The sequence below is a fragment of the Salvia hispanica genome, chromosome 4 (assembly GCF_029641045.1).
Source record: "Salvia hispanica isolate PSC_SH4W2 chromosome 4, Shi_PSC_v1, whole genome shotgun sequence".
Lineage (NCBI taxonomy): Eukaryota > Viridiplantae > Streptophyta > Magnoliopsida > Lamiales > Lamiaceae > Salvia > Salvia hispanica.
The window spans coordinates 28,666,326-28,693,691 of NC_142695.1; the positions used below are offsets into that span (position 1 = coordinate 28,666,326).

At 41.8% G+C, this 27,366-nt stretch overlaps 1 long non-coding RNA gene and 1 pseudogene across 1 annotated transcript; one reads left to right on the forward strand and one right to left on the reverse strand.

Moving 5' to 3' along the window:
• Positions 1-10,996: 10,996 nt before the first annotated feature.
• LOC148928393 (uncharacterized) lies at positions 10,997-12,990 on the reverse strand (annotated as a pseudogene).
• Positions 12,991-25,552: 12,562 nt separating this feature from the next.
• LOC125192092 (uncharacterized) lies at positions 25,553-26,884 on the forward strand. The gene is made up of 2 exons (XR_007171302.2): positions 25,553-26,181; positions 26,406-26,884. It is a non-coding gene; the product is annotated as an uncharacterized LOC125192092 (long non-coding RNA).
• Positions 26,885-27,366: the final 482 nt, after the last annotated feature.

Consider the following 27,366-nt stretch of genomic DNA (forward strand, 5'->3'; position numbering starts at 1 on the left):
TAAAACAATAAGGGCAAAGAAGATAGAATTAGGCAAATAGAGGAATTTCAAGTATAATGATTTCACTGACTCTTTAGTTATTCTAATTAGTTTTTTTTTTTTAATAAACACCTTTACGGTGGAGGGTGAAGTAGGCCCCTCGTCCCATTTATATCATCAAACGAGAAGTACATAAGACCATCCCAAAAGTGGACTGTCTTACAAACCAACCAACAACTATTACAAAACTAAACTAGACAAAAAAAGAAGACAACCATCCTCGAGGTCAGACTAAGCGAAAGACTTGTCTATCAAAACCTGAAGTTGGGAAGCCCAATCTGGTCCAATCTACATAATGCCCTTACTCAAGGAGGAGCCGAGCTTGCTGAGTAAACTACCCTCACACTAGCCTGCATACCAAGGCCAGCCAAGTAATCCGCAGCCTTATTTCCTTCTCTATAAATATGAGAAACCGTCCATTCAATTCCCCTTAATTCCTGTCTAACCTTGGCAAGACTAGAGCACACCTCCTCCGAGCAAAGCTGCTTCATTCCCCGCCATTTCACCACAACTTCTGCATCCATCTCTATCCAGATCCGCTGTCCATGAAGCTTGGCCAAAGCAATGCCAGATAAAAGAGCCAAAATTTAAGCCTCAAGACTAGACCTACATTTGAAACCAGTCGCAAAAGCAACCAGAATCTCCCCTTCGTGGTTCCTCACTATTCCCCCACCACCTGCATTTTGTGTTGCTTGAATAAAAGCCCCATCCACGTTGAGTTTTACCCACAGAGGATCCGGGGGTCTCCATTCAACTCTACCAACCTTTCTCTTTCGAGCCCCACCACATGTATCTATCACTACATCCAACATTGGACAACAACCCTTCCACTGATCCTGACCAATTAACTTAGTTAACACGAGGTTCCTAAGTTGTGAATTGACCCTCTTAATGATATCCTCAACTTCAAAGTTCTTGTCACGGTGAACATTCTCATTCCTCTCTGTCCAGATGTGCCAGAGGATGAGACACGGGATTATAACGCAGAGGTGATGTTGTGATCTTATACCCATGTTCCTTTGCCACCACTTTAACCTTAGTTCAATGTTTTCTCCTTCTTCATCAAACACCGGAACCTGAGGGAACCACCTTGCTAAATGCTGCCAAACCCTTCTAGTTGCACTCCCATTAACGAAAAGGTGTAATCTCGTTTCCACACCCGGTTTCTCACAACATTTACACTTAGAAGCTAGAGAGATCCCTCTCCATTGCAGTTTCACATCCACCGGGATCCTATTGGCCAGCAAGCGCCACAGGAACATAGAAATAGATAAAGTGATACATTTATTCCAGATGAGCTCATTTATTCCAGATGAGCTCGTTTCTAATTAGTTCTACGTTCATCCGACTCAAGTTTTACTACGATCTCTCCCTATCATGCATCAATACTCATGTCACAATTATTGTATGAACATATAAGATAAACCAATCAAAGCTATCACCGATCAAAGATTGACAATAATCAAGGTAACGACCAATTAGTCGAACAAAAGTTCAAGAAAAATCAAGTGGAAACGAGTTCTAAACATTAAACATAAAAAGAACTATATAAAACTCAAATACTATCAAACCTCAAAATATATTGTTTAGTAATCCATAGACAGATGAAATAAAACAATAATTAAAGCACGAGACATAAAATAAACAAACAAAAACCAAGGATGAATCTTGAAGTCTTCATGCTCCCCTTGCCTTGCCTCAATCTCCAAGAATGATGGAAGAATTAGGTTATGGAGTATAGAAGGAGGAGCCTTGAAGGCTCCCCCTTTTGGGGGCTATGGATGGGTTCAATTCTATGAATGAGTTTATGGGGTATATATAGGCTTGAGAAGGATTTAAATTTGGTAATAAGTTTCCTCCAAGCATTAGGAAAGATGTAATTTTCGTTCCCCATAGTAGAAGGAAAAGATTTGGCTTCACAAGGTAATATCTTCTTTCCTTCTTCAAATTCCCTAGACTGCAGCTGGCAGCTTGGCGCGACTTTGGTAGAACGACCATAACTCTCTCCACAGAACTCCGATTGAAGTGATTCTTGTACCAACTTGTTTTCAAAATGAAGAGAATGGTTTGTAGAACGCCCCGATCGGACTTCAGGATCGCCGGAAAATTGAGTTTGAAGACAGCAGTAGTGCGCCGCGTTTTTGTGGCGGGCCACCGCACCTTGGCCGGCGGTCGCCGCGCGCAGTCCAGAAGCTTTTGACTCCTTGTGGCGGTCGCCACGCACTTCCTGGCGGTCGCCGGGCGTGTCTTTGCCGACGGTCGCCGGAAGTGTTGCGGCGGTCGCCGGACGCCACCTGAAGCTCTCTAGATTTCCTACTTCGCGTTTTAACTCCTTTTTTAGGCTCAAATATGCACATTTCTCACAAAACATGTCAAAATACCAAAATAGATAAAATATGCAAATAATGGATATGTAATGCAACTTTGATATTAAAAACGGACCACAAAATGGCCTTAAAATAGTGCAAAATGCGAGGGTATCAGTAGCGTCGCCCAGCTGGACTTCGATCTCTCCATCATATAGCCGTCTTGTCACCTGCATTAAGTGAGGATCAAAACAAATATGATCAGTCGCTCCAGTGTCTATAACCCAAGTATAAGATGAAGTCGAAGCCAAACATGACTCGACAACTAGAGCTTGGTGCATACATGTAGCCTTACCCTTTTTGGGGCAGTCTGGCTCCCAATGCCCTTTCTCACCACACTTGAAACACTTTCCTGTTTGCTTCTTTCTCGACCTCCTCTTTTTATTTCCCTTAGCTTCCTTAGCTACGACCTGGTTCGTCACTTTCTTCTTTCCTGTGCCAGGCCTAGGGCCAGAGGAATGATGTGATGAGCTAACCATCGCAGCCTTAGCTTGGTTCATGAGATCCTCTGCTGACTGAAGTTCAGTCAACAACTCAGCCAAGGTGTAGTTTCTTTTGTTCATCTCAAAGTTGAGCTTGAATTGCTGAAAACCTCAATAACGCCTCCCAAAACCTCAATTTGATTGAGGTGGCTCATCATCTCGAGGACATGGTCCCGCACAGACGAGCCTTCCTTCATAGTCTTGCACATGATACTCCGAAAAGCTTGAGACTTAGCCGTTCGATTCTGAGTACCAAAAAAATTTGTGAGATTTTCCATAATCTTGGTGGCAATTGCCATGGCGGCATGCTGATGTCTAAGCACTGTTGACATGGAGGCCAACATATAACACTTAGCCATCTCATTCGCCTTATGCCACCGTCTATGGGCATCTCACACTGCCTGCGCGGCGTTAGCCGCCGGCACTGGGGGCCGTGGAGTAGTGAGCACAAACTTGTACTCATCAGCCGTGAGAACGATGTCCAAATTTTGTTTCCATTCTATGTAATTTTGGTCCTCGAGTTTGTTTCCTTTAAGAATTGCAGAAAGAGGATTGAGTGACATGTTGACGATTTAGTTTGCACTGCAAAACAAAATATTTACTATTTGTCATAAACTTATGTGATGAAATTGAGTAGATTAACCATAAAACTTTTCAAATTCTCACAACTGTAAAATTAAAATTTTGTACCCTCAAGCAGAGGTCAATACGCATTAAAATTTTAACATTTTTACTGGTCACAACACCTACGAATAGCCCAGAGACCACAGCACGGCATGGCCGCCAAATGTTGCCTAAGCACGACCATCAGATTTAGCATTACAGTATCTCGTTTCTACAACACACTCCCATAACAATGCTCATGCGTTGATAACAAGACCAAGCTATCTCGTAAATTCTTAGGATTATTGTCCCGACAGCATGTGTGGCGATAATATTGGAAACTACTTTCTAGTGCTATTCACATTTGAGAAGTCCACCTATATGAACTCGCTATTTCTTAGGATTATTGTCCTCACAGCATGGGTGGCGATAAGATTCAAAAATTAGCTTCATAAGTTGTGGACCAATCGATGGAGACCATATACAAACTTAGTTCGTAATTGTCGCTTTGATATTTGTTGGCATTTAGTGCAGATTTAATCCTTAGCCTTAGTGCAGATTTAAAGGCTTAATTAAAATCTGTTGGCATTTAATTGACTGGATAATTAAATCTTTTATAATCTTTTAAATATCTTATTAAAGGATAATATATTAATTACAATAGTTTAATCCATATTCATGTCTTCCATAAGATTTATCTAAAATAATTAATTATTTATATCTTGGACAGACATGAATAAATAAACTTAAATTAATTCCTTATTAAGATTGGGAAGAGAATAATACTTTATTATTTAATGAAATCCTACGTATCTATCCTTATTAGGATTCTAGATATATAATATAATTAGGAAACCATTAAATTATTCTTGTCCATATCATCTAGAAATAAAATAAATATATTTATTTCCATAGATATAATCAATAATCTAAATATTCCTAAAATCTAGGGAAATCTTCCCAAAATATTTTATTTCCATTAAATAATAATATTTTAATGATATCTTTTAATTTATGAATTAAATAATCATTAAAATAATATTTTATCGTTATCTCGTCGTACGAGTTCGTCGTCCAGCAGTCGCCGGCAGCCCGCGCAAAGCACGGATGCTTCTATTCTCCCTCTCCGACGCGTGAAGAACGCCGACAATGCCCTTCATCGTCTCCGACCAGAACGCGGTAAACACCGCGATCCTCCGGCCGTTCCCTTCCGTCGCTGTCGACCGTGCGCGAACCAGCCGCATCCGCTCTAGGCCGGCATAACTCCGGTCCGGCGTCATGCGGCTAGGGTTTGACTAGGGTTAGGGTTTAGTTTGGGTTTAGGTTAGGTTTAGGGTCGGTAGAACCATCAACGGCCACCACCGTCGAATGCCGTGAGGACTGGAGAATCGCCGCTGCGGTCTGGCCGGCGGCGTGGACGAGCCCTTGCTCGTTTTCACGTCGCCGCATGATCGCTGCGATGCACCCAGTCTCCAGCCGTGATTCCCGAAGCATTCCGGGACCGGCGGTGTCACACCCCAACCCTTATGACTTATGCACTTACTATAAATAAATTCAAAATTTAAAATAAATAATCTACGTGTCAACTATATAAAATCCACATATTATATCAGGTACATATTTCAAATCATTCTAAACCGTAGTGGGACTCTCTCGCCACTCTATGTACTACACATTTATCTACATGCAAAAATGATGAGGAAGAGAAGTTGCCAAAATGCGTCAGCCGCCGACCCTTATAATAACTGTAACTCACATCAACCCACGATCATTGATATCTTATTCCTGAAAAATATTAGTGGTTTATATGAGCCACAACTCAGTGCATATAAACCTTACCTTTAATTTCACACACATATATCAAACTCATTCTTTCATCAAAATATATCACCGGAAGTAATAAATGTCATAAACAATTTAACATTCATATGCATATGCCTCTCCATTCTTTTTATTATTCTGTGACACATCAAGCCTGATATCTGCCCGGGATTTCCATTGTATACGACCCGTAGGTCCCTTTTCATTATTTGACCTTTCCACGAAGGCCCCTCTTTGCTTTTTGACCTTTCCACGAAGGCCCCTCTTTGCATATTGACCTTTCCACGAAGGCCCCTCTTTGATTTGACCTTTCCACGAAGGTCCCTCTTTGCTCTTTGTATTGACCCGTAGGTCTATTATCATTGAATATGACCCGTAGGTCTTTTGTCATTGTATATCAGATCCAGAGCAAGACTGTCACATATCCTCTTTAATCCCATGATTCAAATGATTCCAATATGATACATCAAACATATCCATTGCACCAATTACATAACCATATATTCCATCAATTAATTCCAATACTATAGATAAACATATCCATTGCACAAATCATATATCCACATCACATTTCACCATCAATATCAAATAACACATAACCATTTAGTCTCATATCATATAATTCAAATATTCACTTCAATTTAACACATAACAATCAATCACATAAAATATGTAAAATTAAAAGTGTGATTTATACACACCTGAATAAGATAGATAATCAAGTCAAACTCCTAATTCCATCTCCTGATTTACCACCCACGATTGTTTATCTCATCAATCATCTACTCTTCTCTAACCATTTGTTTTCTGCTCTCACATTCGTCTCTTTTTTCTCTCTCTCTAATTTCCACCCTTTTCTCTCTCACTACACTCTTATATGTGTATATATATTTGAGCATACTAACGTCGGTTAATTAATCCATTTGTATGTAGTTCAAGAACTCCATCGCATTTATCCATAGAACTACACGTGCCCTCAAAAATTGGTCTTTAGAATACATAAACAAATATAAATAAAGCTAATTTAAAAAGTCACACTTATCTACTTTCTAAATAATATCATATACGTGTGGTTTGATAAAATTGTACACGCCATACGCTTACCTTTCGTTAATTAAATTCATACTTTTGAAGTTGAAGGTAAAATGGAATATTACAAATACGTGTATAAACAAAGTCATAGTAAATAGATATTACTAGAGCAAGTATATAAAGAAATTTAGTTAGACAAATAGTACGTACACACATATATATAAATAGATGCACACGTTATTACACAATTAGCCATATATATGTGGTTTAAATATAAAATGTGTATGGCTTAGTAATTGGAAAAGTACTCGTACATATACGTAAACACCTAACATATAATTCAATTACTTTAATAACTCAATTACATATAATTCTGTGATATACAATTGTTCATCATAGGTATATTTCTAGATACACAAGGATATAATTAACTTAACATCTCATAATTTACTAAATACAAAATATTGCAACTCACTCATATCTCTATAATTCTAATGGTAATATATCACGTAGTTATAATAAAATATGTAATTATGCAATATGATGTATGATTTGGGTTACGGATGTCACAGGCGGTCTCACTGGCGGCGCGCACGAGTCCTCCCTCGTCTGCGTGTCGCCGGTTGATCGCTTCCCTTGCTCCCACTCGCTCGACAACCCTAATTGGATCGCATGCAGCGCGATTCGTCTCGGTGCAAGCGCCGACGAATCGCACGTCTCGTGCGTTCCAAATATTTGAGTTCTTTGTTTCGATTGTTCTTGAGTTCATCATGCATAATAAAATAACAACTAAAAACAAGAACATGCTTTGAAAACAAAAACGCATGCATCCATGAATTTCGCAGAATTTAAATCCAAATAATCAGAGCCAAAGACTGGCTCTGATACCAATTGAAGGGGTTGGCAGCGGAAATGCTCACATAAATCAATTACATAATAATCCTGATCTATTTAGCAGATTATTTAGACAAATTCTATTCGCGTAATTATCACATGTATCATGCTCATAACTCAAATAAATCATGTTTTAAATTAATTAAAACCCAAAACATGCTTTTCTACGGTTTAGCTATTTTACCTTGATAATTCTCCAAAGAATAGCTAGTGTCTTCTCCACGTGAAGATCTTTAGTACTAAACCACGGATCTTCTGTCTGGTTCCCGGACTGTAAACTGATATCAGGGTGGGCTGATCTCACTAGTATACTAGGACTTAAATAAAGAAGACGGAAAACCTATCCCTCGAAGGAGAGAAAATCTCCCCTTGTCTATGTAGAGAGGGGGTCGAAATTTTTGGAAGAAAATAATGTGTATTTTCTGTCTCCTTTATTCTCCTATTTATAATAAGTCACATATTGGGTCCAGACAGGGTTCTATGGAAGGTTTTGGATATTTATTTCCCGCGTTTAAAATAGAAACATTCATTAATTAATTATTGTCTGCTATGGACTTAATTAATTAATATCTTATTTATTCCAAGAGTGGACTCAACAAGAAAAACTTATTTATTATTTGAAGATACGGAGTGTCAGAGTGTGCACAGAAAAGAATAACAAGTTTCCTAGGTCCAGCAAATCCACTAGATCACAAGGTCTAGGAACCACTGGTAGTTGGAAAATCTCGGTCGTCGGTCACACAGAGCACTTCTTCAAAAACCCTCAACCACTTATACTAAAACTTAACACAGGGAAGTAGGGATCGATCCCACAGAGATGGATGCGTAACGAACATGCTCAAGGATTTGGAAATTCTTTTTGGGTTGGCTGCTACCACGCATTTTATTTTGGGTTGAGGAAATTAGACTAACTTGAGATTGAGATCTGCTACGCTAACAGTTAGATCTAGGCAAAACAGAAATCATGCACGTAAATTGAAATCGGGAAAATCACTAGATCTAAGAAACTGTTCTAAATTACCTAGATCTGGGAAATAAACTGACGGTGGGGACCATGACTGAAAAAGCAGAGTACGGACGAAAAGCTGGAAAAACAACTAACTAAAGTACTAACTAACAGCGACATCATCTTCTTCAACCAATTGCACAAAAACTCAGAAGAAACAGGTATGAGCGTAATCAGAAAAACAGAGCAGACTAGAATCAAGCAATTTAACGAAGAACAAGTAAGAACTAAACAGATCTATGGCTACTAGACGAAGTAAAACAGAACGGAAATAGAAAACTCAAAAAAATCCATGCACAACTTGAAATCCCCTGTTCAAATCCAACCTCGAATGCTAAATCCACTCCGGATCCAAGCATCCGACACAAACTCCGGCCAAAAACATTCCATACTTTCAGATTTAACAAACAACCTCCGTTCAACAATCAACAACACAGATCCACAGCCAAATTCCCAGATCAAGCACCAAAGTGACAAAAACAGAGATTAACATGCAACTTGCCGAAATAAAACTTCAAACAACAGGATCAACGTGGATCAACACGAGATAACACAAATATAACAGAAACTAAAGGAATGCGTAGATAATCAGTAACATCAACAACCAAATCGACTTCCAAAAGTTAAGTTCGAACGAAATAAAGTGCAAAAGAACCGAAAGTAAATAGATTGTATCTTCGCCCTCACGCGGACGGTGTTACGACGGACTTCCTCTGAAGATGAGACCCTTTAAAACCCTAAACTACCCCAGAACTCCCATTTCCCAAGTGTGTGTGTTGTGTGTGAGCTAAGAGCGAAAAGATTGTATATTTTGTGTGTTGCATGCTCCTCTATTTATAGGCGTTGAAGTGGGGCCCAGCGAGGTATAGATAGACTTTGTTGCCCTCAGCTATTGACTCCCTTCTTCTAGCCTCCTTTTCCTTCAATTCTGCTCACTTTTCCTTCATTCCTTGGCTAGTCCGTTTCCTCCAGCATCTCCTGGATCTAGCGATTCTGTCACACACCTGGCTTAAAAACTGTGTTAGACCCAGTAAAATATAGTGTTTTTCACCATATAACCGATGCATGAAATTAGCCTTATCAAACTGCTCACACTTAAACCATACTTGTCCTCAAGTATAAAGACAAGAAAAAGAATAAGGCGAATTTCAAGCAAGGTTATCCCCTGACCGACTCTTTAGACTCTAGACAGACTCCTAGACCTAGACACAATTTGAAACAAAACACTTAAAGAAAAACACACAAACACATAAACACATATGCATGAGCTAGCTTCAACTTTTAGGCAACCGTCCCCACAAGATTAAGGTCAATCCAACAGGCTGCATTCCTCCAAATAGGCCCTTTCCCTTCCTCTACCTAGCCAATCTGTCAGATCGTCAAGATAGCCTTTTACTTACCCAATTATTGGATTCACTCGATCACTCATTCCTCACCATGGATGTTAGGATCGATTCTCTCTTAAGTTATTGCCACACCACTGAAGCGTCGGGTTATGAGAGTTTCCTCCTCTTTTCCTGGGTCAGGTTATTATCGTTCCTGCCCTTTAAACAACCTTCCCCCTGGACTTCGTCCAGCTTATACCTCCTTCTTTTTTTTATTATATATATTTTTTATTTTCTCCTTTTTTCCCTTTTTTTCTCTTTTTTTTTTCCTCTGGACTTCGTCCAGCTTATTCCTCCATTTTCCTCTTCTCTCCTCTCTGGACTTCGTCCAGCTTATAACACCTTACCCTAGACTTCGTCCAGCTTATACCTTCATAACCCAATCCCCCTATTTTTCTCCTTCATGACTCTTCTCCCTAAGCATTCAGTGGCGGCCCTTTAACATGTGTTAGCTCGAAGTTATTTAAGGCTTATAACTCGCTTTTATAGTAGCGCTTCACAACTAACTAAGTAAAGGCATCCTCTATCGTTCTCGCTTCACTCAGATTGACTTGGCTTATTATAGGAAAATGCTTCTAAGTTGAAATACCTCCTATTTTCAATTACTTTCACTAAGGAGATCATGTCGTATTATATTCACTGGCTCATGCGACACGAACAAAAACTAGACCTAAAGACTCTTATCATGCTGACAAATACATGCATTGACTCCTCTCCCCCTCCCACTTCACTCAAGCTTGTCCCCAAGCCATCGTCATGAAGGGGGGAAACAAAGAGATCAATGCAACATACAACAACAGTTTATAAAAATAAAAACTTCTCACAGTTAGACCAAGCATTGGGCTAAGTGGGAGAAAACACAACAAAACAGAAAATACAAACTTCTCACACTTAGGCCAAGCATTGGGCTAAGTGGGAGAAAACAGAGACAAATAACATATCACAAATAGACAACAAAAACAAAGACTGATAACTGAAAGCAAAAAGTAAAAGTTACTTGGTCATGGGGGTGATTCACTTCTGGGGCTGGCTCCCTCGAGAGCCAGACTGGGGTGGGATTCCGGATCGGGTCATCTTCACCTTCTTTCTCGCCGGCTACTCCGGCTCCACATCTTCCTGTTCTGGCTGGTCAGATACTGGCTTCTTCATCAGAGACTTTGATTTCGTAGGGATTGACACTTGCTTGGGAACGGGTGGGGAGACCATCTGCTTGAGCGATTGCGGTGGTCGCTGGACGGAGGGACTGCACTGGACGGGCTGCTTGACCTCGCTGCTGGACCCAGGAGTTACCTTCGACTGGGTCAAGGGGAGTGTCTGCTCCAACCACTTCAACATCTTCATTGAAAGCTATACCGCCTCCGTCATCCGCTAATTTTGTTTGGCGGACTTCACCGCCAAATCTGCAATATTGTCCCGCATGGTCTTCACTTCATCCCGGCTTCCGTTCAATTCTTTCCTAATCCCCCCAAGTTCCTTCACCATTTCTTTCCTCATCAATTGCATCTCCTTTCTCATATCCTGGACATCCTTCCGCAACTCTTCAACATCTTCACTCGGCATGGCCTCCGCTACCTCCTCTGTCTCCGCCTTCACCTTTTCTCCTACCGTGTAGAAGAAGGTTTGTTTCCCGTGCGCTTGAAGCAACCCCTTGTTGAAAAAGTATTCAACACTGAAAACCTCAAGGGGCTCACACATTACGACTAAAGGTGCGGCTTTGGCTATCTTCATTTCAACGTTCCGCTGGAGGTTGGCGCCTAGGAGGTGGCAGGTATACATATGTCGAGCAGGGTTGCTGGTCATTTGATGACATGCTTGAGCCAGCCAATAACCCAGATGTACCTTAACGCCCTTCACCATGCACCAAGTGAAGTAAAGGTCGGTAGTTGTAAGAGCTGAATTAGCAGTTCCCATTAAGTTGTAGCTGATAAACGTCTGAGCAAAACGGAGGATTCTGTCCTCGATGTGAGAAGCCTTAGAGTAGCTTGACTTGAATGTCCCTGCCTTGGAGTGGGTGATCAGTTCCCATGCTGCTTGCACTTTAAAACCCGGCGTATTCTTCGGCACACCGACCATCCTCTCGTTCCATATTCCTTCATCATCCTCAGCCTTGGTGAACAGCCCCATCCTCAAGGACCATTCCCGGATGCTCATCTCATGTTCTTCATTAAAAAGCCTGAAAGTTATGGAGTCCGCGTCAAGATCAGTGATGTTCTTCAATCGGAACGTGGAGAAAAACTCCCTTGCTAGGTCCACCGGCACCTTCTCCTGGCTGTGCTTCAGTAACCACTCGAATCCGATTGAATAAATAGATGCGCGGAAGTCCTCATTGCATGAAATCATTTTAAGCTCTCTGGGGCTGTACTACTTCCCAGACTTAGCCATCTTCCCGGTGCTGCATCTTTCCTTGTACACCGTGGCCCGTTTCTGATCGTCAAACTGCCTCATCGACTCAAGCAGCTCCTTAGTCAGCCACACTTCCGGGCGTCCTGGAATAAACTCTTCTTCAGCTTCCTCAGATTCAGAGTCGGGTTCATGGGTAGGCTTGTCTTGTTCCTCGGCAGAGGGATCTTCGGTCACTGGGGAAAGGGTCTCAACCTCCTGGACGGAGGGAGCTTTCCTTGACCGTGTAGACGTGGTCGCCACCGCCTTTCCTTTTCTCGCTCTCTCCTTGACCAGGCGACGTTCCTCTGCCTCCTCAGCATCTGGAACTAAGTCATCAACTTCGTCGAGCAGGCTCCTCCTTGCTCGTCTCCTCTCTGTTCTCTGGTCCACTTAGGGTTCATCCTCTTCCTGGTCATCCACCAGGTCCACGATCAAATTCAGCCCTTCCTCAACAGGCTACGGTACTCCAGTAACTTGTAGATCTGTTTCTTCCACCAATTTTTCCGGGGTTTCCCCCACATCATCCACCATCGGGGTTGCCCCCTCAATATAAACGGGGGTTTCCCCCCTTACATCAGTTGGGGTTGCCCCCTCTTCCATGGGTTCAGGGGTCGCACCCCTAAAATTCGTAGGGGTTTCATCCCCCGTCTCCATAGGGGTTTCCCCCTCAGCCATCGATTTTTGAACAGGGGTTTCCCCCTCAGCCACTTCTACCACAACAGGGGTTTGCCCCTCAACAGTACTTTCCACAACAGGGGTTTCCCCCTTCGCAACGTCTTCTATAACAGGGGTTTCCCCCTCACCATCTTCCTTACCCTCAGAATTAGGGTTTTCGTCACCTTGCCGTTCGGTCTCCACCTCTGCTCCGCTGTTCGTCTGTCCAGCATCCTCTGGCCGTTAGTGCACCGCCTCTTCTTTATCCGCCTCCCGTAAAGCGGTTTCTGCATGTTGAGATCCAGAGTCTCGAGGCCCTTCTTCATGGAGAACTGCCGGTTGCGCCGCCGAATCCGCTGGAATTGTCAGTGATGGTATGGCCGTCGTGGATGTCATTAGGCTAGCAGAGAACAGAGCGTATACTTCCTTCGCTTTCTCGACGCTCCCCAATTTCTACGTCAACTCTACCAACAGGGCTGCGTCATACACCGTTTGCTGTGATCTTCCGGTAGTTTGGGTTGAATCCATCATTGTAGATCTGAAATTAGAAAAAAAAAACTTGGTCGAATTTGGTTAGGGTTTGTGTTCTAGAGAGAGAACGAAAGTAGAGAGAAGGGAGAGTAAATTTGGTTTTTCGTCGATTGGGATTATTGGAGAGAGAAGCAACGGTTGCCTTTTCTGATGAAAAGATGGTGCGGTTGCAAGCGTGATGTAAGCAACCGTACAACTCCCATAAATATCGGCCAGATTTTGAAATTCAAATTATCTCCATCCCTCCTTGACTTCTTCCTCCAGGCTCTCCTTTACTTCTTCCTCCAGGCTCTCCTTCCCTAGCAGACTTCCCTGACCATGACCATAAAAAAAATATGAAGGCGCCAGACTCCTAGGTATAGGTTAGAATATAAGGCATCGGTTCCCTTTGGAGTCTGGTGCTTCGAAAATATTTTTGGGAGATTTAAGTTGTATATACATTTTTTTGGATTTTCCTTTGTTTGAAAAACAGTTAGTCTATTTACACCTTCCTCTTGAGTATTCCCGAGATTCCCTGGTTCAGTGTACATATCCAAAAAAAAAAGTCAATCAATTTACCTGACCCAGGAATTCATCGGGAATACCTCCTCATCTGTCTAGGTGATAGTAGAGAGTGCGCGTAGTGGCACTTCCTCCACTACACACAATTCAGAATTATCCCTATAGACTTTCACTTTATGACCATTAACAAGAAAAGAGACCGAATTAGAGGTACTTCCCTGGATTTCCACTGCTCCGTTTGCACGGAGTCCGATGATAGTATATGGACCGATCCAGTTTGACTTCAACTTCCCGGGCATCAGCTTGAGCTGGGATTGGAAAAAGAGTACCTTCTGTCCCACATGGAGTTCCTTGACCCGGAGATTTTTGTCATGCCACAACTTCGTCCTTTCCTTGTACCACATGGCAGACTCATACGACTCCAGCCTCAGTTCGTCCTATTCTTGTAACTGTAATTTCCTTTCCTCTTCACAAGCCGAAGGCTCATGTTCAACTCTTTCACTGCCTAGTACGCCTTGTGCTGAATACCCACGGGTAAGTGGCACATCTTGCCAAACACAAGCCTGTAAGGCGACATTCCAATAGGCGTCTTAAAAACAGTTCTGTAAGCCCACAATGCGTCACCGAGCCTCTTGCTCCAGTCCTTCCTTGATGGATTAACTGTCTTCTCCAATATCGCCTTGATCTCGCGATTAGAAATCTCTGCTTGGCCATTAGACTGAGGGTGGTACGGGGTCGACACTCTATGGTGAACACCATATTTCTTCATCAGGGCCTCGATGGTGCGATTACAGAAATGTGTTCCTTGATCTGAGACGATGGCTCTTGGAACTCCATATCTGTTGAAAATATTGGTCTTCAGAAATTTTGCCACCTCCTTTGATTCGCATGTTGTGGTGGCCCTAGCTTCTATCCACTTAGACACATAGTCTACTGCAACCAATATATAAGTGTTCCCACAAGATGATGGAAATGGTCCCATGAAGTCCATCCCCCATACGTCGAAAATTTCGCACACAATCACCGGGACTTGAGGCATCTCGTCCCTCCTTGAAATTCCCCCTGTCTGTTGGCATCTCTCGCAACACTGAAAAAATTCAAAGGCATCTTTATTGAGTGTCGGCCAGTAAAAACCGTTGTCTAGAACCTTTTTTGCTGTCTTCCTGGGTCCAAAGTGACCTCCGCATGCCAAAGTGTGGCAATGAATTAGCACATCTCTTTGTTCCCATTCGGGAATGCAGCACCTAATCACTTGATCTGAACACATCTTCCACAGGTAAGGATCGTCCCAAAAGTAATATTTGGCTTCGCTTTTAATTTTCATCTTCTGGGCCCGGGAAACTTCGTCTGAACTTGGCACCTCTCCCGTGACCAAGTAGTTGGCTAAGTCAGCAAACCACGGTTCTGCGTTAAGTGTGCGCTTCCCTTTATTGGATTCTCCTAGATCGGTTAAAGCCAAAACTGCTTCCCAGCTAATTGGTCTAGGGAATTTCTCCAGAAAATACAAATGCTCTTCTGGGAAAGCATCGGGTATGGCCTCTTCTGTTTCCCCTTGATATATTCTGCTCAAGTGATCGGCTACTCTATTTTCCGTTCCTCTTTTGTCTCCCACTTCCCAATCAAACTCCTGCAAGAGCAACACCCAACGGATTAACCTCGGCTTAGACTCTTTCTTAGCCAGTAAGTACTTTATTGCTGCGTGATCCGTGAAGACTATAACCCTCGACCCAAGAAGGTAGGGTCGGAATTTTTCAAACGAGTATACGACAGCCAACATTTCCTTCTCCGTGGTGTCATAATTCTTCTGAGCCTGATTCAGAGTCTTAGAAGCATAGAAGATCACATAACTTTTTCCGTCGATCTTCTGTCCCAGGACAGCTCCCACAGCGAAATCACTCGCGTCGCACATTATCTCAAAAGGGTGATTCCAGTCTGGTGCCCTGATAATTGGTGCTGACACGAGTCTGTCTTTGAGCAACTGAAATGCCTTCTTGCACCCTTCGTCAAAGACGAATTCCACATCGTTGTGCAACAAATGAGTGAGTGGTTGCGCGATTTTTGCGAAATCCTTGATAAACCTCGTATAAAAACCTGCGTGACCTAGGAAGCCTCTAACCTCTTTTTGGTTCGTGGGGTATGGTAACTTTGATATCATATCTACCTTTGCTTTGTCTACTTGTATTCCTCTCTCAGAAACCATTTGACCCAGGACAATGCCTTCCGTCACCATGGAGTGGCATTTTTCGAAATTCAACACTAAATGCTTCTCTTGGCATCTCTTTAACACTAGATCAAGGTTGGCTAAACAAGTATCGAATGAGTTCCCGTATACGGTAAAATCGTTCATGAATATCTCAATGCATACTTCCAGCAGATTCGAAAAAATGCTCATCATACACCGTTGGAACGTTCCTGGTGCATTACACAATCCAAACGGCATTCTTCGGTATGCATACGTACCAAAGGGGCACGTAAACGTGGTTTTCCCTTGGTCCTCTGGGTTAACGTAGATCTGGAAATAGCCACTGTATCCATCAAGGAAACAAAAATACTGTTTGCCAGCCAATCTTTCTAGCATCTGATCAATGAAAGGTAGGGGAAAATGATCCTTTTTTGTGGCCTCGTTCAACTTCCTGTAGTCGATGCACATCCTCCACCCTGTCACCAGTCTAGTGGGCACCAACTCGTTCTTTTCATTTGTGACCACCTGTATTCTAGACTTTTTAGGCACCATATGGACAGGACTGACCTACTCGCTGTCCGGAATGGAGTAGATGATCCCTAGAGCAAGCAATTTTAACACCTCCTTCGGAACTTCCTCTCGCATGTTCGGATTCAGTTTTCGTTGTGCATCTCGATGAGCCTTTGCACCTTCTTCTAGACGGATGTGGTGCATACAAAGATCAGGGCTGATTCCTACTAAATCTGAGAGAGTCCACCCTATCGCTTTCTTGTTTCGTCTGATGACTTCCAACAATTCCTTCTCCTGCTCCTTGGTCAGGTCACTATTAACTATTACTGGGAATGCCTCATTCTCTTCCAAGTAAGCATACTTGAGGTCTGGTGGGAGTGTCTTCAGTTCCTTCTTTATTTCATTCGTCTCCTGGGGCAAGGGATTCTTTTCTGCAATATCTGGTAATTCCTTTCTCCCAGGCCCAGGAGAATTCTCCAGACTAGCCACGTGAGCCGATCCCTTAGATTTAGCTGACTCGGGATTTCTGCAAAACTCCATGATGGCCTCTGTGAGTTCCTCATCTGTCAACTCCGTTGTGTTCATTGCTGCACACCACCCTACAACTTCTTTGTCAATTAAGTGGCTTAGCTCCGAGTTGTCAATTTGTTCCTGTATCAATTCCGTCTCAAGATATTCTTGGACCAGGGGGTTAATAACATCAATAGCATACAGATTCTCAACATCGAGTGGCCTCTTCATTCCCTCATCTATGCTAAATGTGTATTTTTCCCCATTATAATCTAAACAAATTGTTCCATCGAAGACATCGATAATGGTCTTAGTAGTACGCAAGAATGGTCTCCCTAAAAGCACGCCACTAGACTCAGCAGACTCATTATCATTCATCTTGATCACATAGAAATCAGCAGGGTACAGAAAATCATGCACTTTGACTATGACATTTTCCAACACACCTCCAGGACAAATGCAAGTTCTATCCTCTAACTGGATTACTACCTTGGTAGCAACCATCCTTACTCCTGTCAATTTCTTATAGATCGAAAGCGGTAAAACATTGATAGATGCCCCTAGATCACACATAGCATGCTCGACCTTGATGTCCCCTAGAGAGATGGGTAATGTGAACATACCTGGGTCCGTGCATTTCGAGGGCATCCTTCTCTTTTGTATCACAGCAGACACATTCTCCCCGATCACAATCTTCCCGTCTGGTTTGGTCTTCCCTGCAATGAATTCCTTGATGAACTTGATGAAAGCAGGCATTTTTAGGGCTTGCAAGAATGGCAGGTTGATTTCCAGCTTGCTAAAAATCTCCATGAGATCCTCTGTATCATCCTTCTTTTTCTTTGCTTCTCCCCGGTATGGAAATGGTTTTGCTCGCTTTACTGCATTTGTGGAACTCCCAACTTGGGTTTCACCAACTTCTCTGCTTCCTTCCTTGCTTACTACCTCAGGTTCTGGATCTAGGAAGAATGGGTCACTTGGTCGAGGCAGAGATCCCCCTAAATCTCCCTTCCGGAGGTCATCCTGAACAAAGGCTTCTGTGGGTCTAGGGCTATCCCCTTGAAACACTTGACCTTCTTTCCCTTTACTAGCCTGTATAGGTACCTCCTCGTCAATCTCCAAGGTCGGTCCTTCATAGCCCCGCCCGGATCTCAAGGTAATTTGACTAATGTTTGCTCGGTCCGGTGGTTTGACTGTGGCAGGAAGTTTCCCTTCATTTCCCCGCATCTCATTCAAAGAAACTGCGATTTGGGACAGTTGTTGGAATGCAAGTTATTCTGCATGAACTGCTGTGAATTCACTAGGTCGTGGACCATGTCATCCAAACTCCTTTGCGACCTGGAGTTGAATTCATTAAAATTCGATCCTTGACCTTGGTTCTGGCGATAGTTCCCTTGATTTCCTTGATGGTTATTGTACTGGTTGCTAGTCCCTTGATTTCCTTGATTTCCTTGATGATTCGGTTGGGAATTCTGATAGTTCCCCTGGTTATTTCTCTGGTGAGGTGGCACATAAGAGCTTCCTGGGTTGTTCTGATTCCTATTTCCCCAATTGGTATGGTCTTGATTCCTGTATCCCAGTTGCAATTGTCCCTCTTGACCCTTCCCTGACCAGTTGGACTGCCTCCCCGGAGGGTGTGCATAATTCGTGATCTGCAGTGGAGGTGGCTGACTTTGATCGTTGTTAGTCCATCTAAAATTGGGGTGAGTCCTCCATGGGGTATCCCTTTGTCTTCCCTGGTTCCAACTTCCATCCGGATTCCAGCTCCCCATCGAATTTGCTTGAGCTTGACATTCCCCTTCACAGGGTTGACTGTAATAAGGCTGAAGTTGCCTTTCTTCTTGACCAGGGGGTTTCTCATTTTCTGCTGGAGCATGAGGGTTGTATTTCTCAATTGCGTTCAGCAATGCTTTCTCCAATTTATCTCTTGTCTTCCACGTTCTTGTCATCTTGTTCCGTCACTGCATTGGCTGACCCCCTCCTCAATATGCTTCGCGGGTTATCATAGGCCTTCTTCGCCTCAATCAGCCTTCCCAAAGTCTATCTGGCTTCACTTGCTTTATTCTTGGTAAAATTTCCCCCGCTCGAGGAATTCATCAAATCCTTTGATTCAGGGTTTGCACCTTCGTAAAACAGATAGTAAGTCTCTGCCTCAATCATCCTATGGTTCGGACAAGCATCCAGCAATCCCTTGAACCGGGACCAATAAGAGCTCAGAGACTCATCCTATTGCTTGCACTCCCGGATCTCCTTCTTCAAGTCATTCGTCTTGTTGGACGGGCAAAAATAATCCAAGAACTCCAGTTTGAAATCCTTCCATGTGTTTATCGAGTCTGGTGGGAGCCTCAGCAGCCAAGTATTCGCCTCCCCTTTGAGGGCAAACGGAACTGCACGTAAACGGTAGTCGTCCTCAGTCGCCTCATTGGGGCGCTTTTGAACGCTGCACAGCTTGCTGAACTCGTTCAAGAATTCGTAAGGACATTCGTTCCTTCGCCCAGAGAATGTGGGCAAAACTCCGAGCACATTTGTCTTGATATCAATAGACCTCCGACGCGGGTTTGAGACTATAGCATGGGCGGGTTCACCGTCGAGATGTGCGGTGAGTGACCATATCTCCGGGTCGGGATCTACTAAATGAGCCATATTTGGGCCTTCCTCCTCCTCAGTCTCGGAATGCTCTGTTTCTGTTGATGACTTCGGGTCTTCTTCTCCCGACGAATTCCACTCCTTCTCACTTTCTGATTCGAACGAAAATGGGTCCACTGTCCTCAAACCTGATCTGGTGGTGATATTGGACGTAGACTCTTTGACTTGCCACTTGTATCGGCCGCTCCTTGACCCAGATGAACTAGCCCAACTTCCAGAATGGAAGCCCGTGTTCATAAACTGTCAAGGAGAACAAAATAACATAAATTAAATTATTTACACCAAATCCTCAAACGCAATAACAATAAACGCCATCCTTCCCTGGAAAACGGCACCATTTGAAGATACGGAGTGTCAGTGTGTGCACAGAAAGGAATAACAAGTTTCTTAGGTCCAGCAAATCCACTAGATCACAAGGTCTAGGAATCCACTGGTCGTTGGAAAATCTCGGTCGTCGGACACACAGAGCACTTCTTCAAAAACCCTCAACCACTTATACTAAAACTTAGCACAGGGAAGTAGGGATCAATCCCACAGAGATGGATGCGTAATGAACATGCTCAAGGATTTGGAAATTCTTTTTGGGCTGGCTGCTACCACGCATTTTTTCTTGGGTTGAGAAAATTAGACTAACTTGAGATTGAGATCTGCTACGCTAATAACTAGATCTAGGCAAAACAGAAATCATGCACGTAAATTGAAATCGAGAAAATCACTAGATCTAAGAAACTATTCTAAATTACCTAGATCTGGAAAATAAACTGACGGTGGAGACCATGACTGAAAAAGCAGAGTACGGACGAAAAGCTGGAAAAACAACTAACTAAAGTACTAACTAACAGCGACATCATCTTCTCCAACCAATTGGATAAAAACTCAGAAGAAACAGGTATGAGCGTAATCGGAAAAACAGAGCAGACTAGAATTAAGCAATTTAACGAAGAACAATTAAGAACTAAACAGATCTATAGCTACTAGACGAAGTAAAACACAACGGAAATAGAAAACTCAAAAAAATCCATGCACAACTTGAAATCCCCTGTTCAGATCCAACCTCGAATGCTAAATCCACTCCGGATCCAAGCATCCGACACAAACTCCGGCCAAAAACATTCCATACTTTCAGATTTAACAAACAACCTCCGATCAACAATCAACAACACAGATCCACAGTCAAATTCCCAGATCAAGCACCAAAGTGACAAAAACAGAGATTAACATGCAACTTGCCGAAATAAAACTTCAAACAACAGGATCAACGTGGATCAACATGAGATAACACAAATATAACAGAAACTAAAGGAATGCGTAGATAATCAGTAACATCAACAACCAAAAGTGAAGTTCGAACGAAATAAAGTGCAAAAGAACCGAAAGTAAATAGATTGTATCTTCGCCCTCACGCGGACGGTGTTACGACGGACTTTCTCTGAAGATGAGACCCTTTAAAACCATAAACTACCCCAGAACTCCCATTTCCCAAGTGTGTGTGTGTTGTGTGTGAGCTAAGAGCAAAAAGATTGTATATTTTGTGTGTTGCATGCTCCTCTATTTATAGGCGTTGAAGTGGGGCCCAGCAAGGTATAGATAGACTTTGTTGCCCTCAGCTATTGACTCCCTTCTTCTAGCCTCCTTTTCCTTCAATTCTGCTCACTTTTCCTTCATTCCTTTGCTAGTCCGTTTCCTCAGCATCTCCTGGATCTAGCGATTCTGTCACACACCTGGCTTAAAAACTGTGTTAGACCCAGTAAAATATAGTGTTTTTCACCATATAACCGATGCATGAAATTAGCCTTATCATTATTCATAGAGTAATCATACTCCAACTAGCTAGGTTCCGAATAATAAAACCTTATTTCAAGCTCCTCTTGAGGATGTTATCAAACGAGACTCACCTCGCGCACGATTCAACATAATAGCAATCCTAGCACAGTTAGATATTAATCACCACTACCCAATATACCAGGCTTATTGGGTTGCGAAAAACCCGCACCATTTGGTAAGTCAAAGTAGTGCATAATCAATACCGTATGCTCAATGCTAACGTACATTGATTAAGAAACAATAATTTACGAGACCTCGTCTTTCAGTAGATAGCATAAAGACATGTCTCGCTGTTAGATCCAATTCAATGCTATACCACACCAACGTCATCTTATTTCAGTAAGGCTTAGAAATAATCGGACTGACATTGCTACCTTTCACAATAGGTAGTCTAAGCCTATCTAGGTTGTTAAATTCTTCTTTTTCTTTGTTCAGAACTGACCGTGTTACCTTAAAGTGAACGACACCCACAACTCGGTCTACTAAAACAAAGACTTAGACTTTGTTAAGTTACTTATACATTTAAACATGTAATAAACATCCATTAAATGTAACACAACAACATTATAACAAAAATAATCAGTTTATTCCTTTGGAAAATAAAATAAGAGTTTTAACAGTATTCAATCACTCGAAAGGTGATTTCTAGTATACAAACTCTAACAATAGCCCGATCAACCATGAAATCGGAATTCATAGCTTTGGATAAAGCAGGGGAAGAAGCCGTGGCTTAAGAGCTTCCTTGAAGGTATTCCAGGTTGGTGTAAGCCAGTGTCACCAATGTTGATTCACTGTGATAGCCAAACAACTATTAGAAGGGCAAACAATGACTTTTATAACGGTATGTCTTGACATATCCTTCGAAGACATAATACCGTGAGGCATTTGATCACAACAGGTGTGATTACAATTGACTATGTGAAGTCAATGGGTAATCTAGCAGATCCGCTAACCAAAGGGTTAAACTGTGATCAAATGAACAAGTTGCTAGAGGGAATGGTTGTGAAATCCACAAACTAAAGAATTATCATAGTGTTAACCCAACCATGATGACTGGAGATCCCAAGAACTTGGTTCAATGGGAAAACTAAGCTATGAGAGTTCATGTGAAACACTCATCTATGTCTTCCCTAGAGAGCAATAGAGTATTTAAAGCTTTCCTTGTGGTGAGGATAAGTCTATGACTTTTAATGACTCCTGAGGACCGAGTAGAGAAAGATACTCGGAAAGGAATCACCTATGTAAGTGTGAAGTGTGGCAGCTACAAATTACACACTTATGAATCCAAAGTGGTGTCCAAGGCCGCAAAGGACACAAAACGTGAGAACGGATGAAGTTGAGGTGTTTAAGTATTAACACCATTGTCTCGGTGCACGCCGTGGGGGACTAGTTCAAAGCATCGCGCTACTAGGCCACATGTGTATCCGATGGCGTTGACTATGGAAGGTTCAAAGCTACAAACTACCTATCCTTCTGCTTAAATACCTCTCGAGGGTTGAGCTTATGTCTGCATGCATATGCATTCGGCAATTTCCACTCATGTGAGGGATTGTAAGAATCATGGATTAAATGTGCCCGATCAATGGACTTTGACCGAATAATAAATATGACGAGAAATTTAATTCATCAAAATTAAATGCTACAACGTCAGTCTATGTTCCGCGTAGATGATCGTAGTATATTCACTTTCTCAAATCCGATTCTCGGTGAGTGAGAAATAGTGGATTAAAGTTGGGCACAATTGAGCTTTATCTAAGCTTGGATGTAGGGAGCAAACAACTAGTGTTAGTTGTCCCACATCGGAAGTGAGAGCCTCTGTTTGAGGTGTATAAATTAAGTGTTCTACTACACTTATAAATTCTAGTTGATCAAGTTCGGTCGAAGAGCCCACACGCAAGCACACGCGCGCAACGCCGCCGCCCGCCCGCCGAACCGTGTCGTGCCGAGCCGAGCGGAGCCACGTTGACGCACTATTTTTTAGCACTATTAATACCTGCAGATATACAAAGTAGCAACAGTATAGCTAAAGGTCAGTGCCGGATATCGAACACAGGGAAAACTAACACAAAGTGTCTATCTTATACTAAAACTCAATTAGTATCTGGAGAACCGAAAGATTTTGAAAAATTTTGAAAACTAAAAACAATAAAAAGCAAATAAAAGATAATTGTAGATAAATCACGGAGACAAAAGTATAGAGATAAGGGAATTCCAGGGATGTGCGTTCATAGTTATGGTTACACAAATTCCAAACTACAATACCCTAGCACAATTATTACTTTGATAGAACGAGTCACCTAGCTTATGCTCATACGATGCAAACGTTGATTACTAACATTAGGGTTGTCAATCCTAACACATAACTCCGAAAAGCTCCTAAGACCCTTAAAAAGTCATCACTCTCAATTAACAGTGCCGTTTTAAAGGAAGCTAATTGTAGTGTCTACTAAGTGGACCTAATTCGGTAAAACTCTCTCACAGTTATGAAGAAAATTATGTTGAATCAACACAGAATGTGTCACTCAGACGTGAAGCGTCAAAAATTATGTTGAAACAAAGTGTAACATCCCCAACTTTTGAACCTTAGTATTATTATTATGATCTTAACTACATAATAAAAAAATAAGTGATGACGTTTGAATTTTAAATATCGATCTTTTGAGTTATAACAAAATCAAGACGAAATATACAATGGAAGTTGTTTGTTTTACCACGATTAGTTTAAAATAATAAATCCGAATAATAGTACATGATATTCGATACGCGCACGAGAGGTTCGATAAAGCCCAACATTGCAAACGAGCAAATCCTAGTCTATTACAATTAAGGAGAAAGACGTGCAAGTCTCGGGCAGCTTATCTAACGGTCACATCAACAAGAATCGCTCACGCTCCTTAGTTGGGTGTTATTTCCTACAAAAGAAGAGAGTTAGAGAAAGTAAGAAAAATACATTACTGAGCAAATCATGAAATAAATGTGAGAAAATCAAACCATAATCTTGAAATAAATGTGAGCAAATCAAACCATATCTTATACGCATATTTGAGCAGGATGATCAAGGGAGGAGATTTACTCCCTATCCAATCATAATCCTGTAGAAGATTTCAACTAAAAGGGCATTTAATACTAATGTAGAAAGATCAATGCATAGGATGCTCCCTCAATTCTCAAGCCATATTTTTAGCCGTAAGATCAAGAAATAGGATCCAAATTAGATCCTTGAGGAGATCTTTTGGCATTAAACCTCCCAGATTAAACCTCCCCCCATGTTAAACCTTCCCCATTGTTAAACCCCCTCCACTTGCATAGCAACTTGCAATGAAATAGAAACTATATAAACCAAGCCTTTCCACTTCAGGAAACCCATCACTATCAAACATTCTACAAATTCTCTTCATACACACATAGAATAAAGGAGTACGAGGAAGGAGAGTTGCAGATACTTGTAGGATCAAGTCCCCAATCCAACAACACTTTTTCCTCACATCAAAAAGGTAAGCCCCAAACCTTTCTTTTCTTTCATATATGTACAAGCATATGCATATATAAAGTGAGAGTAGAATCTGCACAAGCAACGTTTACAAAACACAGCAAGTTTAACAAAATGTTTCACTATCAAGTCTTCTTCTAAGTAGCTAGAAAAATACTCACACTTCACCAAATTCAGTAAATAGAACCAAATAGAATTCTACTGCCTTAATAACTAGAAAGAATGAGAAAGCTTATCTCGTTAGTACAAATCTGCCGGGTTTCCGGCGAAGGCTCTTCAGCAGCCCGGAGACGACGAGGGCAGCCCCACACCCCATGACTACTAGAAATTCACAATCTTGACAAATCTACAAGTTACACACCAAACTTTTAAATCAAAGATCAAATCTTTGATAATAAAACCAAAAAGGAAATAGAATGGAATTTCCCTAATTTATCTCTCGGGAGTTGGTGAGGAGGCAGCGGCCAGGGCTGGAGTGGCGCCGGGAAGCTGCTCCGGCAGCACGAGGAACGGAGGAGGCCGAAGCCACCGCCTGTGCATGCACAGTGGCGGCGGCGGCGGATCCGAGAGAGAGAGGAGCGAAAGGGAGTGGGGGAGGAAAGAGAGAGGAGAGAAAGAGAAGAGAGACAGATGGAGGGAGAGAGAGAGGGCGTCGCCGGAGGCGGCGATGGCGGACGGCGGCGCTGAGTATGGCGGCGGCGGTGGCACCAAGTTAAAGGGGAGAGTTTCTCTATTTTTTTTGGTTACGGTGAAATGGGTAGGAAGATGAATTGGGAGTATGTATATAATTTATTGTTTTATTATTATTTGCTATTGGGCTAATGATAATTCATTTGGGCTAGTGAAAAAGAAAAATGAATCTAGGCCCAACCTTTTAATAATTTGGTGCTGCAGTAAATAAATGTAGGAAGGCCCATTTCCAAAATTTAATTATATTTTAGCCTATGTTTTAAATTAAGGTTTGATTAATATTTTTTTCTTCTCGTGATGTAACTAAGATAAAATAATTGTTCTTTGGATTTATTTTAGAGTTTTGCATAAGAGTAAATTTTGAAGTTAAGTATAAAGTTCAATTCTTTCGAAGTCGAGAATAGTGAAAGAAGAAGCATTAAATAGTATGCAGAAAGTTCTTAAAGAATAGCAAAAAAATAAAAGGGATTAATTAGGAGGCATGCATTCCTATTAAAGTTTAAGATTTTCTTGAACTCTAATTAAAGTCTAATTAGTGTGTTATATTTATATTGTGATGTTTTCAAAAAAAGGTTATCTCCGCAAGTCAAGGTCAGAGCAAGAAATTCAAGTTAAGGAAAAATTTAAACGAACGAGGTGGGCTTTCGAACTAAAGTATTCTGTGGGCTTTCTATCATACATTATTATGTGGTGAAAAATGCTTTCAGTTATTTAAATTCAAAGTATGTTTTGTCTTGCCATGATGGTTTTTTGTTTTGAGCATTACCTATCTGTTCGTCTAGAAAGGGGAGCGTCCCTACTAGACCAGTTATGTTGTGAATCGAATTCGGGTCTGAGTGTGGGAGTGATTCCTTGCTCAGGCTAGTGTACACCAGGGACCATGAACCTTCTTTCGAGTTGGCCGGTCATTGTGACCGTGGAATGTGGCCACATTCCCGACACCAGAATGAAGTTCAGATATGGTATATGTTCCAGGAAAATGGATCGGCCGATCACAATTTTAAAGAGAAAATATTTTTAGTGTTCTCGGGCATTTTCAATAAAACCACGGGTTCACTCAGTTATGGCTTGACAAAACCAGTTTTTATGAAAATATATTTCGACATTGTGTTCACTGAGTACATCAAGTACTCAGCCCTGCATATGTTTTAAAAATGTGCAAGTGAAGCGGTGATGACGAAGGGCGGTGTTGAGCAAAGATGGCGAATGTGTTTCAGTATTATAATGCTCGGATGAATCGTGTCTCCATACACGGTGTCATTCTCTCTTGACTCTTTCGCTGCAGTGTAAAAGTTGAACTTATGTTCCTTTATATCATGCACTCTGATATATTTTGTCAGTTATTCCAGTTTGATTTCGTTCATATCAGTTTTGCCGAGATTCCCCTTTCTTCCCCGCTTCTTTAATCCTTCCCTAGTCGTGATAAACCGCGTTTGCTATCCTTAGCAAAGTGCGGTCGTGACACAAAGTAAAAACCAAACGGATATTAAATAGAAAAAGGAATTGTATAACCAAAGGCGTTACTAACACATCCCTAGAATCCTATGAGTTTAGTTACACATGATGAAATAATCTAAACACGTAGATTGAAGGGATAACAATTGGAACATAAAACTAAAGCAAATAAAACCCGTAGGTTGAATCCTTATCGTTCTTGATGTTCTTGAATCCTTCTTCAACTCCTTGCACAATGAAGTACTCTAGCTTTTAATCTCTGGGAATTTATGTTGCAAAAAGAAGCTCTAATTTGATGAAGCTTGAGGTCCTATTTATAGGGGAATGACATTCCTCATCATAGAAGGAAAAGATCTTCAAAACATG